Genomic DNA, 14,767 nt, shown 5'->3' on the forward strand with positions numbered 1-14,767 from the left:
TTTGTGGAAATTATAAGTTCGAACGGAAATAAAACAATAATAAAAATGCCGAAACACATTGAAAGCAGAAAAAAATTAGACTTTTAATAGAGCTTTGAAAGAAGAGATAGGAAAAAGTATAAGGAATTTATCAAATGTTTCATATGAGGTACTATTTTACGTGAAAGAATGCGAGGAAAAGTCGATATTAAATGTACTCGGGATAGTAGACGAGAAGAACAATATTGGAGATAATAAAAAGAAAGGCAAGACTGATCAAGGTACAACCTGAGAAGAAAATGTATTCCGAAAGATGTGATGAAAGAAAGAATTAGAATTACAACAGGGACTACAGTTGATAGATGGTGTTAAAACGGACGTTTGCTACGTCAGAAAGAAGAAGTTAGCTGATGACTGTATTTGCAGTATTTTCCAATTGAGTGCTCTGGCACTACAGTTTGATTCTCGCCTTCTCAGTGAAACAGGAAGGGACTGGAAGGTAACTTGACCTTGCTAAAAGACAGTGTTGACAGGCAACCAAGAACAACGATAGCGTAATCGATACTTTCTACGGACATACTCCTCGTGGACCCATAACTAGGCATACACTGCCAATACTTGTTGTCCCACGTCATCTCCTTCCACTCTTTCTTTACATCCCGCATATGAAGTTTTATAACCCTCTTCTTTATAATGTTTCTCAAATTATAAAGACATTCTCGTACGTCATACACTGGCGAGTTAGAAATGATTACCGTAGTTCATGAACGCTTCTTAGCTTTCGGTTAAGATTTTGAAACATGTCACGATATGGCTGTTGGCTGGCATCTATTTTTTACAAGTGTAAGTGTTCCTGTTACAGACAAAAATCATTCTTGATTGATTTTTAAAAGTAAATCTTTATTGAAATTGTTGTGTGAAAAGGTCAAAAATTCCAAATTTAATTATATATAACTTGGGAACATAAAGGCTGCGCATTATAATATTTCACAAACTTGTATAGCAGGTCAAAGTCTACCATCATTCGAAGTTTGATCCAGATTGTATTAGTTCGGTTGAACAATAATATCCTTGACTTTTTATTTAAAAAAAAATAATTGAACGAAAATGAAAGGTGTGTTTGGCGCTGGTCACAAATCTCGCAACACTTGTTCCAAGGCACAGACCTCAATGTAGCTCCATGTTTCCCATGCAAAAAAGTAGTCAGATGAAGGTAGCCTCCCGCAAGTGCTAGAAGCCAGGGATTAACTTATCTGGCTACGTTCCTGGTTTCAACCTGAGCTCTGAAACACACCTGTTTGTATCTCTGGGTAGAAGCAAAAAGATGAAGAAAACCCAGGGAACTGACAAAATCCTGGGCAATTTTCCCAAACTTCCCATTTCCACCAAGAAATGGTTTCCAGTTTACTTCCCCTGCAAAAACATAAAGAGTTCCTACATTGAATTTCATGTTAAATACGCAGGAAACTGCTACACTTGGTAGTTTGTGCCCTCTTCTTTTTAGAGATAATCAGTCTGGCTATATACCCCCTCTCCCACAATTTCTATTTTTCAATCAAAAGAGAATATATTCTTTGCTATGAGAATTAATAATTTAGAATGTTAATCATGCTAAGTTCTCCTTTAATATTACTGTACTTAAAAAAAATCATTATCGTGTATTCAAAAATCGATCTTGAAATTTTCAATAAAACAAATTATGTCCCTCTTTAGAAATCTCGTGGTTTCAACCTGAGCTCTGAAACCCACCTGTTTTATGTCTCTGAGCAAAAGCAAAAAGATGAAAAAAAAACAACAGGAAACTGACAAAATCGTTCCACGTCTAGATCCTAGAAATTGACAAAACTGTTGAGCTCAGCTAAGAGCCGAACAACGAATGGCCAGAAACCCAAATGAAAAATTAGAAATGTGTCCACTTAAAGGCAAAGAACTCTGTGTTCTGAACGTTGCTGAAGATTAGAGCCAGAGTGCATTCAGTATTTGGGAGTGATTTATTAACAAAGTTGCAAGGTAAGATGAAGTATTAGCAGAATCTATATCATGCCTTATTTACGGTGAGCAGTATAGATTTAAGAAGAATATTGCTCTTACACTAAAAGTTCTAACTTGCAACTGGATGTCGCCAAAATAACGCCTTCTATTCACAAAATGGGGAACAGATCTGTTCAAATTCATTTGTGAACTTGAATAGTTTTTCTCCTTGAACTAAAGTTACGCAATACATAAAATCAGAATAAACACTAGAATAAGACAAATAAGATAAGTATCGACAGGAAGTCTGCGTATTTTTTACTTTCTTCCACACTATTATTAAAGAAGAATGAATTCATTGTATGCGTTTATTATCTACATATTATCTAAGTTCAAGTGTGTGATGGACTTAGATTTAGGCCAGACAAAGTTCATTGTCTGCTATCTGTCTCTGACCTTTGTTCTAATTAATGATTTCGAGTATTTGTCATTGTGAGATACGGAGGTAAAACACTACGTATCCAATAGGAACATTAAGTTAAACACGTACCTCTTTCTAGCCACTTGGTTAAAGTGCGTACTTCGGGAATCGATAGAAATCTTCGGATCCCACTTCAAATGGAAAACTCCGTCTAGCCGAATACAAATGTTAAACTTCAATCAATTAAGCTGCACCGAAATCATAAAATGAATAATTTAGCTAATGGGTATTAAATGCAGATTTTGGAAGTGTATGGCAATATCTATTAGAAAATGGTCTTGTGACGGAATTACCGTGCTCCTAGCTCCAAATAAGTTTGTAGGCCGTATCGGGGTATACAACTGCCAGGAGAATCTTATCGCAAGACTACAAATTTAGTGATTCCAAATAATTGGGGGTGTTATATCAAAAAGAATGCAACAAATATTTGTATGTCTTCAAGTATCATCAAGCTCAATTTTATGGGTAAAATCATTATGCACTATTTTCTCAAGACAACCTTGAGGAAAAAATTGTGATTGGTCTTTTTAGATCTAAACCGCTGCTAACTTCAGTATCGTGTTTCTAGATATAGAAGTTAGCATCAGTCGTTAGTAAAACTCTTAACACGATACTTTTAAAAAAATTGCTGAGAATCCAGTATCTTTTTGACTAGTATTGTTGTGATCTTTCTGATTTACTGTACATACCTCCATCATGGTTGTTTGCTTAACGTGCACGTCTTTGGCGCGCGATACTTGGGTTCGATTTCCAGTTCGTGTTGTTTGAATCCTATGTTAAACTATGGATCCGGATCTTATATTGATTTGGTGCTTGAAATGATGTTTAACTTCAAACTAAACAATCAACCCATTTACTCTTAAAGCATAAACATAAGATGTTAAGTGTAATAAAAAAAATAGCAAGAATCTCCTCTCCTTTACAATTTTTCAAAAGCTAATATAGGATGTTAGAAAAGGAATGCCCTTTTCAAAAAATATTCTCGGATCCCCTAATGTGATATTAGAATTCTTTATATACAAAAATAAGTTAATATATCAATTTTTTAATTACTTTGCAAAGGTTCAATATGGGCGCCCTTCGTGACACAGCAGATATCTAGTCGATAGTCCATTTCTTCTCATGCTCGAATCAGCATGTCTCAGCAAAGGCTTCTGTGACAGACTCTCGCAGCTCTGTCAGATCTCGAAGCAATGGTGGGACAAAGACACCGTCTTCGACAAAGTCTCATAAAAAGAAGTCGCATGGTGTCATGTATGGAAATATCGGGGGCCATCTCAATAACGCTTCATCAACACGACCAGTGCGAGTTGTCCAACATTGTGAAAAATGTTCATTCAGATATCCTCTCAGATCATTATGAAACTGGGTGGAGCTCCATCTTGTTGGAAAATGAAATCTCGGAAGTCCTCTTCAAGTTGTGATGACAAGCACATCTGGAGCATGTCGAAATACGAATCTCCCGTTACAATTCTTTCTGCTAAGGAAAATGGCCCATAAATCTTCGTTCTGCACATGGCAGCAAACACGTTCAACTGTGGGGAATCTCTCACATGCTCAGTGATTCGCGCAGGGTGTTCTGAACTCCAGATTCGAACATTATGCCTGTTGACTTTGTGGTTGATATGGAAGGTCACCTCATCACTGAAGACTACCCTGTCAATAAAAACATCATTTTCCAGGAATCCCAACATGTCTACGCTGAAGGCAGTGCAAATTTGTTTGGCATCTTCAATGAGTCCCTGCACAATTTGCAGCTTGTAAGCCTTGAATTTCAAACGCTTATGTAGAACACCCCATACTGTTGAGCTGGCTAATGCTAAATCACGGCTCGCTTTATGAACTGACTTCGTGGAGCTGCGTTGAAAGGATTTCAAACTAGAAATATATCCAGTGTATCCTCTGAATGCGAAGGACGGCTGGGGCCTTTCCCTTTGCATAGGTAATCTGTCTCCATGAGTTGTGGATCGACCCCAATCTGTCGCCGGAAGTTGCGTTGAACTGTGATGACGAACGTTGTCTTTACGTATTCAACAGCACAAAATGCCTTATGTTGTTCTGTGGGCACCAGTCTTTGAAACGGCGGGTATTTCAATCAAACCTTGGAGTTTCTAATAGCAATCCTTATCACTGACACCTCTCTCCATACACTGGGCATGTAGAAAAAAAAAATAAAAGGTACAATATTTCTTGGACACTACGCCATGCAGTAAGAAGGCTATATATAGGCGTAACAGTGATTGCTACTTGAATTAAATATTCCGACCTACCATGTGAAATGAAATGAAATGAAAATGTCTTTATTGAAGCGGGCGAGGTTCAGCCATGGCTGCTCTACCACCTAACCCTTGTCAAAAGAATACAATATTAAACATTACACATCAAAATGAACAGAAAAAACTAAAAAAATACAAGTAAAAGAATAAATCAGAAAATAAACAAGTGACATATGCAATAAAAGTATCGATATTGTTGGATTTAGCTAAGTTGTTACATAAAACTGTACATGTCGTAAGTGCCAGAGGCCAGTCGCTGGGATTTCATCAAATGTGATTTTAATGAATTTCGAAATGAATTAAATGACTTTATTTCCGTGAGAGCTTTTGATATCGCATTCCATACTCTCGGACCTGCTCTAGAAAATGATCCTTGCACTATCTTCAGTTTAAGTCTTTGTACATTGAATTTCTCACTGTTACGCGTAACGTGAGAGTGAATTTGTGACCGCTTTGTAAATTTACAATATAAATATTGTGGGGATTGAGTTTTAAGGATTTTATATATCAGACAACTATAGCGTAGGTATCTTCTTCTCGACATTGTTAAAATGTCGTTTCTATTTATCACTGGTAGGATATGTTCCGATTTCTTTAAGTTAAAGGCAAACCTAATGCACAAGTTCTGTATTTTCTGTATAGTTCTAGAATTGTAAACGGAGAGAGATGGTCCATATACAGCGTCACAGTAGTCTAATAACGGTAAAATAAGAACTTGTATGAGATATAATTTCATAGACTGAGATAGAAAGTCTTTGGCTTTGTAAAGTCGACGTAATAAAGTAATAGCTTTATTACACTGAGTAGATATATGATTATAGTTTAGTTCCTTATCCAATATGAGTCCTAAGCTTTTCACATGGGTAGAGTAAGAAATATAAGTATCCATAATTTTTATTTTTAGATCCGCTGCCTTGATTTTACTCAACTGTTGTGAGGTTCCTATAATCGTAAATGTACACTTACTTGGGTTGATGACAAGACCATTATCGGTACACCATTCGGATACAGAGGTCAAATCTCTATTAACAAGTTCTACAGTTTGTTCAATATTTTGTGGTGATGACATGATGCAAAGTTGTGTGTCATCCGCGTAGCAATGCACAGTAGAGTATTTAATGGAATCTATGAGGTCAGCAATGTAAATAGAAAATAAAAGGGGACCCAAGATTGATCCTTGAAGTACTCCTTTGTGACCCTTGGTGCACTGCAAAAAATAAAGAAACTACTTTTAGTCACAGTAGGACACTTACACATTACCGACACTCTTTGAACATCTCCAGATTAGACATATTCACCCCTTTTAAATACTGTTTTTCCCAGATATATTTGCAAAATGTGTCATCTCTTTGTTTTTGAACTGATTGCCGAGAAGAAATTTTTTAAATATGCCATACTAGATACTGTTTTTGAGATATCGCTTTTGGACACGCGAAATACAATTTATAAAGACTAGTTCATCAATTTTTCCCATAACATCTGTACTATAAGTGTGTAAATGGTATTTTATTTTTTACAGTTGCCTCCTGCAACTACAAGGCTTTTCAAATACGGTGAGTAGTCACTACCGAGACATTTTAAAAATATGACTGGAATGAGAAGAAATAATTAAGAGCTGAGTTTCAATAATAATGAAGACTCTAACAAAGTAAATAAACCGCAAACTAGTTGGAATCCTATGTTTCTAATAGAATGCTATTATCACTTCTATTATAGAAGTAGGCTAACTATTCATAATACACTAGTTTGTAAGGTTAATCACCTTAAATAGCTATAACACCTTTTGATATAGTAATTAATTATTACCTGGTTCCATTATATATATAAAGATAAAGACAAATTATTATTTCTGATACTAGTTTTTAATGCTTTAAACACATGTAATCTTGACTTATTATTCATTACATATATTACCTCGTAACCATAGCAACTATATATGAAAATTGACAATTGAAAACAACTTACACATCTTCACAAAATTACTCACATAATTCGCCTCTGATTCCCTTTCCTGCAAACAGGCACAGGTAAATTTTACAATATACAACGTTATCGTTGTAAATGGGGCCCGAATGCGGACTTCCGTAGTAGTTTGACTACAAAGGAAAGAACCCTGGAAAACTTTAAGACACTTACTTTTTGAACAGCCCCTGTATAAGTACCATCGTTCTAATATAAACATAGTTTAAATATATATACAATGCAATACAGTTTTTAAATGATTTCTTGATATGAAATACAAATTAACAAATCTTCAAGGAATAATTTGGAAAGAAACTTTGCAACAAATCCTCAGAGAACAAATTCAAACAAAATCATTGTTAAAACAAATGCTCATCCCCTAATGAGCAAATTCTTTTTTTTTATCATTTTTATAATTATGGATGAATTTATAAAAGATATGGTACATTAACATCAAATAAGACACATAATTCTAAGATATATCAAATTGAAAACACAATAACAAAAGGACACAACGTAAAATACAATGAATTAAATTATATATTTATATATCCACAAAACACTTCATTTTTCTCCTTTTAAAGAAAGAATTCCTTTGTTAATTGGTCTCAATATTAGCATGCGTCATGACCTCAGAAGGAATTAAAGTTCGAACTAAGTCCAACCACCGTTTTCTAGTCCTTTCGGTAGGTTTCCACAACTTAATTTCATCGATGTTTCGTAATCCTAAAGTTTTGCCTGTCTTTATATCCATAAGTTCAAATACTTTAGGACTAAATTGTTTAGTGCATAAATAAGGTCCGGCATACAACTCACAAAATTTGTATATCCTCTTTAATGCGGCGTCACTTTGACGATGTAACCGTACAAATTAACAATTCCTCAAATTAAAGTTATAAAAGGAAATTGTAACTAAACTATAGCGAATAAATTCAATAATATTTTCAGTTAATTGCCATAAATTAACTTAGTCAATATTCCGTAAATAATGAGTTTTACTCATAATCAAAATATTTCATAATTACATAATGTTTTTTGACAGAAGAACATATCAACCATAGACGTAAGCAAAGGTCAATTTAATACAAATCCATCGGACGCCTTTTTGGATAGTTCAAGTTATACGTTCGAAGGGCTCACTTAAACAACATTGTATCCCACAATCTATAGTATTTCCATAACAATTAGGCACAGTTACATTATTTGGATTTCTATTTACAAAACTCCTGCCATCTGCAAATCGATTTTGTGAAAATCTGCGATAATTGTTATTTCTGTTGAAATTTCTGTTGCCATTTCTAAAGTTTCTAGTTCTATTTCTGTAACTAGATTGTGTTTGATTACCGGTACCATTATAGTTATTCCCTCTATTATTAGAACCAGTTACATTAGAATGATTCTCAGGTTGCACATTAATATTACTAACAGAAGCATACTGAATTGGATTACGTCTAGAATTAACCTGACCCCTATCCTGGATTCTATTATTATTATTATTGTGAATTATTGACTGACTTTCATAGCTTTGAACAAGCATGATCAAATGATTGAAGCTAATACACTGTACAGTCATTAACAATTGTTGTAACCTGTATGACAGCAAAATTCGGATGGATGCAATAATACAGGATTCAGGATAAGTAGGATTTAGAGATCTTAACTCATTGTACGTTGATACCACAAACTCAGTAATACTTGTAACGGTATGGATTGGCATGAATTTTTAAATCAACCCTCGTATTTCCCCAGCCTCAATTCTTAGAAATGAAAGCAGCCAGCGAACAGTTGGAAGAGAACAATGCTTAGGAATTTGTCACCCAAAAGGTACCTCACTTCTCCAGACAGTCTTGCCTCCTCCCGTCAGTCCATATTAAGAAAAAAATTTTGCTACCCTTGAGAGAAACGCCCACGCACAAGTCCTCATGACGATGACAGAGTTTTACGTGACAATGTGAAGTCTATCAATAATTGTCGATTGTACGACTTATTCGAACAATCAGTGTTTTTAATGTGATTTTTATTAACTTATAAACCATTCATTATATATTATCAGCAATAGAATAAAGTCAAAGCTTAATGTTTTCTACGAACTATATTGTAGTTTAGTCAGTGTATTCTTGCGCTGTAATCTGGCAACTATGTGAGGCGTGAAGAGAAATGTGTGTTTTCCTAGCCACCATGTGAAGCACAAGGTACCAAGTTTCTGTCTTCACTTAAAGTATAGACGAGTGTAAGGTTTCAGCGTCTAACTTCTGGAATAATGTAAAATAATTTGTGGAACGCAACGTTCGAATTTGGACAAACATATTAGTGTCTTTTCACGTATTGGTGAGTGGTGAAGACCGCATAATCGTACTACTCCAATTCATAAGTCGCAATGTTAGAGAGAGCGTCATCACCTGCAAAGCAAGACAAACGCAAAAACACCAGCTCTCGAACACGGGAAACGCTGACATAAAGTGAAGCATTTAGTATAGTTTACAAATCATGTGATCTCAAGTTCTTTTATAAGTTTCATGGAATATTTCTAATGGCATCACTACCAAAATTAGTAGTTTGTAAATCTGTTGTGTGAGGGATGCATTTTCATCTCATATTCATGGTCGACTTTTAAATGAACAAACGCAGAGAAAAGTGTCACTGTGAGCCGTACCATGAAAACATCAAATCACCTTATCTTCATATAGTGATGAAATGAAGTGCCAGCAGTAAACCGCGTAGCCACCAACCGATTCATTATTTTCGTTCGGTCGAAGTTTCGCGTATCATTTCGTATAGTTGTCGGAACCGTCGTGCGCGTTTACGTGTCGTTTATCGTAGTGATTGGGTCATATTTTCGTTCAAGTAAAATATTATCCATAATTTGCAAATGTTATTGTTTTTAAATCATATGTAATATGTACAGTGAAAGATAATATAGTGCTAATTTAAAATTCTTATTTTTATTCATAAAAGTGAAAGTGCTAACCATATGTGTTTAATAAGTTTTCTTTTAGCGGTTCAAATGTGTACCAAATAAAGCATACACGGATAAAATGTTTGTCAAAAGGTAAGGTATCAATAAACGGTGAAGGGCAAATATTACTTTCGTCTCCCACTATCCATCTGGCGTAAATCACGCATGGCTATCCTACCTTGCACTTTTCTACAGGTATTGATCAGCGTAACTTGGAGTTGACGCAACAGCGATGGTGGGTAAACGGCCTATGCCTCTAGTTAGTGCTACGCTCGAATCCTAGGACCGTGGAGGAGTGAAAATACTTGTTCATTGCCAGTCTTTTATGTCATTTTACTAATTTGTGTATTTGAATGAAATTGCAAAGGAAACTTTGAGAGATCCAAGGTTCGAATCCCAATATTACTATTATTAGTCGGTCTTCTCGCACTGGAACAAACGAGTATCGAAACCAGAACCGGCACTCCCCTCATATCTGGCTTCCCTCACAGGAACAGACCTTATATCTGCCTTGCCCAAACAGGGACATACGGTTTTCGAACCCAGAACCCTTATATTTGACGCACCGAACAAAGACAGATGCTTTAGTGGGAAGAAAGTGAATTTTTGAACTTCACTGTTTGCATTCAATGCCATCCCAGTGATTTTTGTGTTGTGTTTTGTAGTATAATATTTTACAATGTCAACTAATGAAATGGAAACACTGCTTGAAGCAGTACAACAATTATCTGCAGATTTGGCTGCAACTAACCAAATGCTAAAATCAAATCATGAAGAGTTGACTAAACTATTTGAGAACATAAAAGCAGATGTAGTTGAATTACGAGAAAAGTATGAAACGCACAAAAAGGTTGCAATTAATTCTCGGGAGCTGTTAAGTCAGCCACTGAACACCGCTGAACAAGCGCAGGTAGGTTCCAGTTTATGCATACAAGAATGCGAAACAATTACTGAAAAAGCAAATTATGAATTTAGCAATTAATGTTTTTCGAAAGGAATATATCCTTGCATTCTTTCACATGTAGTATTACTTACATTCTTATATGTTGTGTTCATTTTAGAGTATATGATTCATAAATCCACGTACAAAATGCTAGCACTGAATTTGATGAATGTAAGAGCACAGATAGAATTAGAGTATGCTAACGTAATAAATGAACATAAGTATAGTACTGTTCCATTTTGCTTAGAAGAGTTTCAAAATGTTTTAGGCCTCGATATAGAAACTCATAGATTCAGTAGAGCAGCGAAACTCGCAATTTGCGAATATGTGTTTAATTTTAATTGTGAATATAGGAAAAACGTAGAAAAGGAGGTTAATCTCCGTGTACGTGGTATTAGGAAATCAATTCAGTATGAGAAATTGAAAGAGAAATGTGCTCGCGGCAAAAATGTATATTTTGAGTATGTAGCTAGAAAGTTGAAACTCCAATGTGAGGACGTTAATGTCAAGAATAAAGTTATTGAAATAATAGTTCAACGGCTACAGAAAAAGTACTCTGATGTCAGCTCTCTTAGTGATTATGATAGTACGTTCAATGAAAAGGAGAAAGAATTATTTTCAAGCAATGTTGAAAATTCTCCTGAAAGTGTTGCTGGTAGTATCAAATCTATCCTCAAAAAACGTAACAAGGATGTCAGTTTACATACTATGTCAGGTAATGTGGATCAAACCGAAAAGGAAAATAAAATCTCTAAAAAGGTTAGATTTTCTGATGAATTTAATGTTGACCTGTTAGCACATGTTCGCCATAGTTGTCCTTTTGAGGTTAGAACTAAAAGTTGTAAGAGGAAATTGGAAAATGTTGCCGATGATGTTGATTCATATCCAAACCCTGTTAAAAAAGGTAGGTTATCTGAAGTCCAAGGATCACATTTTGTTCAAATTAATGAAAGTGAAAGTAGGTGGAATGAATTATTTCAGTTGTTGGAAAATAATTCCGTACAATTACAAAGCATTACAACCAAGGTGGAAAATATTTCTGTTTTACATAGCAATGATGTCTTTGCTCAGGGAAATGAAGTAAGTAATGAAAATGTCAGTGTAAATGTAAACACCATGCAGGTTGACTTCATGGAGGCTACCTCCAATAGTAGTACGAGCGTGGTTAGCGTAACCACCACTAGGGAAATAAAAGGTGATACTGTTGTAGTATTTTTAGACGAAAATAAAGTCTGCACTTGTCCCTTATGTGATAGGAAGTGGGTGGATCAGCTGTTTCCCCCCTCCGGCTCAATGCTACTTGTTCGAAAAAAATGTTTGTCTGTAAGTCCTGTAATTTTTGTGGTGTATACACGGCATGTTACGAATTACCCTAAAGTAAGCTGCATTAGGCAACCTCTTCAGATTGGTGAGTTGTATAATTTTTCCAGTGGTAATATATCTTTATTGTTGCTGAAAGGTACAGTATGTATATTCGTAATTGTATGTTTTAACAGAAATGAAACCATTCCATGTTCGCTTGGCATACATCGTGCAACTAGTAAATCTATGAAATTTAGATTCAGAAGAGGTAAGAAAAAGTGTATTGAGTTAAGTCAAAACGTTCAGATTGATTATCCACCAACCAACACTTTGTACTCAACTCGAAAGGTTGTTGAGAAATTTAGAAACAGAAATTTTTGTTTGGAAAGCAAAAGGTTTTTCCACCGTGCAAAAATGAAAAATAACTTGAGAATTGGCAAAAAGGTCCGTAAATTAAGTAAGGTATTACACCTAGGTAGAAAGCGTAAATTCTTCGCTACCAATTTTCGTAATGACACTCAAGTGGTAAATGTCCCGAGTGTACAAACCATTCGTAAGGTAACTACTAGTTCTCATAGTAAGGTAACACAAAAATCTACTGCTTACAGAATGTTGCGTTGTCATATTAACAAAAATAAGTGGATGCCGAGTATGGAAGTTAAACTCAGAATTTTTGAATGCATGAGAATTTTACTCTACGATGTTGTACTAAATCCAATATGAAAAGGAATTGGGTAAACGACATTATTACATAGCCGGATTGCCCATTTTCCATATTTTTAACATGGCAATGGAAATAAATTCTGGATACATTGCAGAAAATTTTGTACAAAATTCCTTTTGTTGTTAGTAATTATTTTTCATACCATAAATATTTTTTAACACTGTTAGTGTTTACAAAATTTTGAATGTTTAAATAAAACCAATAATATTTTATTGTATGTATCACGTTAATGGCTGTAGCCGATAGATTCAGGAAAAATTTTGAATATTAATTTTTTTCATTTCATATATTGTTGTACCTCATAATATATTGAAAATGTTGAAGGAGAGATACCATTTTTAAAATTTTGATATTTCAAAAATACCTGCTGCAAAATTATTTGTAATAGTATATTTTTTCGTTAATGTTTCACCACGAAATTTAATTTTTGAATCATGGAAAATATAGTATTTCTTTTCGATGTGCAAGAGTGAATTTGCGCTGTGAAAATTATCAAATATAGTGAAAAGAAATAAATTTGCGTAGTGAAGATGTGGAAAATCTTTAGTGAATATTCCATCACAGTGTTGCAATTTTTCAAAATTAAAATGTTTTGAATCACGAATTTAAATATGTTGGTGAAAAACCGTCCGGTAATAAACCTGAATAAGTACATTTTAAATTAATGAATTAAAGATTTCAATTTTAAATAACAACTATGCGTCAATTAATAGTAATATACTTACGATGTGTTATATCAAGTTATTTTGTTTTAACTAATCAGTATGCCTCTGGGATTACTAATCAGCTGAGGATACTTGAAGTTTGATGTGGTAAATTATGGTAGTTACCTGTACCCACCTTCATGACGCGTCGTTCAGATGAAACGAATATACAATGAGACATCTTACTATAAATAAGTACTAAGTAAGTTATGTACATGCTAATTGTTAGCAACCATTGTTGCCTTCACTTTGTAGTAATCTTTTCGTTGAATACGAAAACATGTCAAGTAGTACTTGAAGACATTGAAGCAAAGGTTCCTCCAATATTATGGGTTATCCATATTATGTAATGCCCGGAGTAGGCAATTTTCTTATTAGTCCCCTCTATATTATTTTTGAATTTTAACCAAACGTTCTATTTTTTCACTTTGCTTCGGGGATGGAAACATATTAATAAACAATTGGGGTAGGGTCTTGTGAATTTCATGCAGGCAGTATATTTTCATATACTTCGAGCGTGACGAGCTCGCATATGCCTAGTTTATTTCATTTCATAGTAAATGAAATATTTTTAGTGTTATATTTACTTATGTGCTTTTAATATGTAATCTTAACAAAAACGAACCAATTGTGTGTATTATATCGTATGTTTTAGTTGTGTTGTATTATTTTGAATGGTTCTAGTGAATAATTTGTGTTAATATGTCAATGAACATACATTTTTGAATTTTATGAATAATGTTGGTGTTTTCATTGCAATACATTTCCTACACACATAGTAGGAATGAATATCTTATTTTCATAAAAAATAATATTATGATAAGTTGAATTACTTAATGGTATATGCTATTCTTGAGTGATATTGTGTGTTCTATTTTAGAAATTAAGAAATATTATTGCAAAATCTTAAATCAATTTTACTATTTCAAACTTATTGGTATACATTTAGTTTGTGTTATTGTGCATTTTACATACGGCATTGAATTCGATACCTTATTAAATGTAATACCTTACCAATATGCTTTAGTGAATATATTATTGCATGGAATATATTAATATGTTTGTGTAACTTGGTTTGAACTTTGAAAAATATTATGAAGTATAGTGTTGAATAGTACTTTGAATTACTAGTAACTATTGATTTATATTGAAATATTGCAATTATCTTGTGTTTATATTTCAAGGAATAATTGAAATAAACAAAAAATATAAACAAATAATAAAAATGAAAGGACTCAAAAGACATTTACGAAATGGCCCTCGTGTTATCGTAAATGGCCCTCGTGTTCGTTATTCTTCGAATTTCGCGATCATGTGCGTTCGAGTGGAGCTACAAACTGTTATTCTTCAGTGAGAACGAACTCAAAATGACATTAACCCTTTATGGACTAATGGAGTGCTGTGATTGCTGTAGTGTTGCAGTGGGACTATGAAGACTTGGATTCCAGGGTTCTTGCCCACTTCTGTGA

At 34.2% G+C, this 14,767-nt stretch overlaps 1 protein-coding gene across 2 annotated transcripts in view; it reads left to right on the top strand.

Annotated features, from left to right (window-relative positions):
* Window positions 1-8,798: 8,798 nt before the first annotated feature.
* The window catches only part of LOC145680365 (endochitinase-like), a 49,661-nt gene continuing 43,692 nt past the window's right edge, over window positions 8,799-14,767 (top strand). The window contains exon 1 of one of the 2 annotated variants that reach the window (XM_081750779.1): window positions 8,799-8,861. The gene's annotated coding sequence lies outside the window, so the exon portion shown is untranslated. The other variant, XM_081750780.1, reaches the window with a different exon arrangement.

The sequence above is a fragment of the Thermobia domestica genome, chromosome 3 (assembly GCF_964235325.1).
Source record: "Thermobia domestica chromosome 3, izTheDome1.hap1.1, whole genome shotgun sequence".
Lineage (NCBI taxonomy): Eukaryota > Metazoa > Arthropoda > Insecta > Zygentoma > Lepismatidae > Thermobia > Thermobia domestica.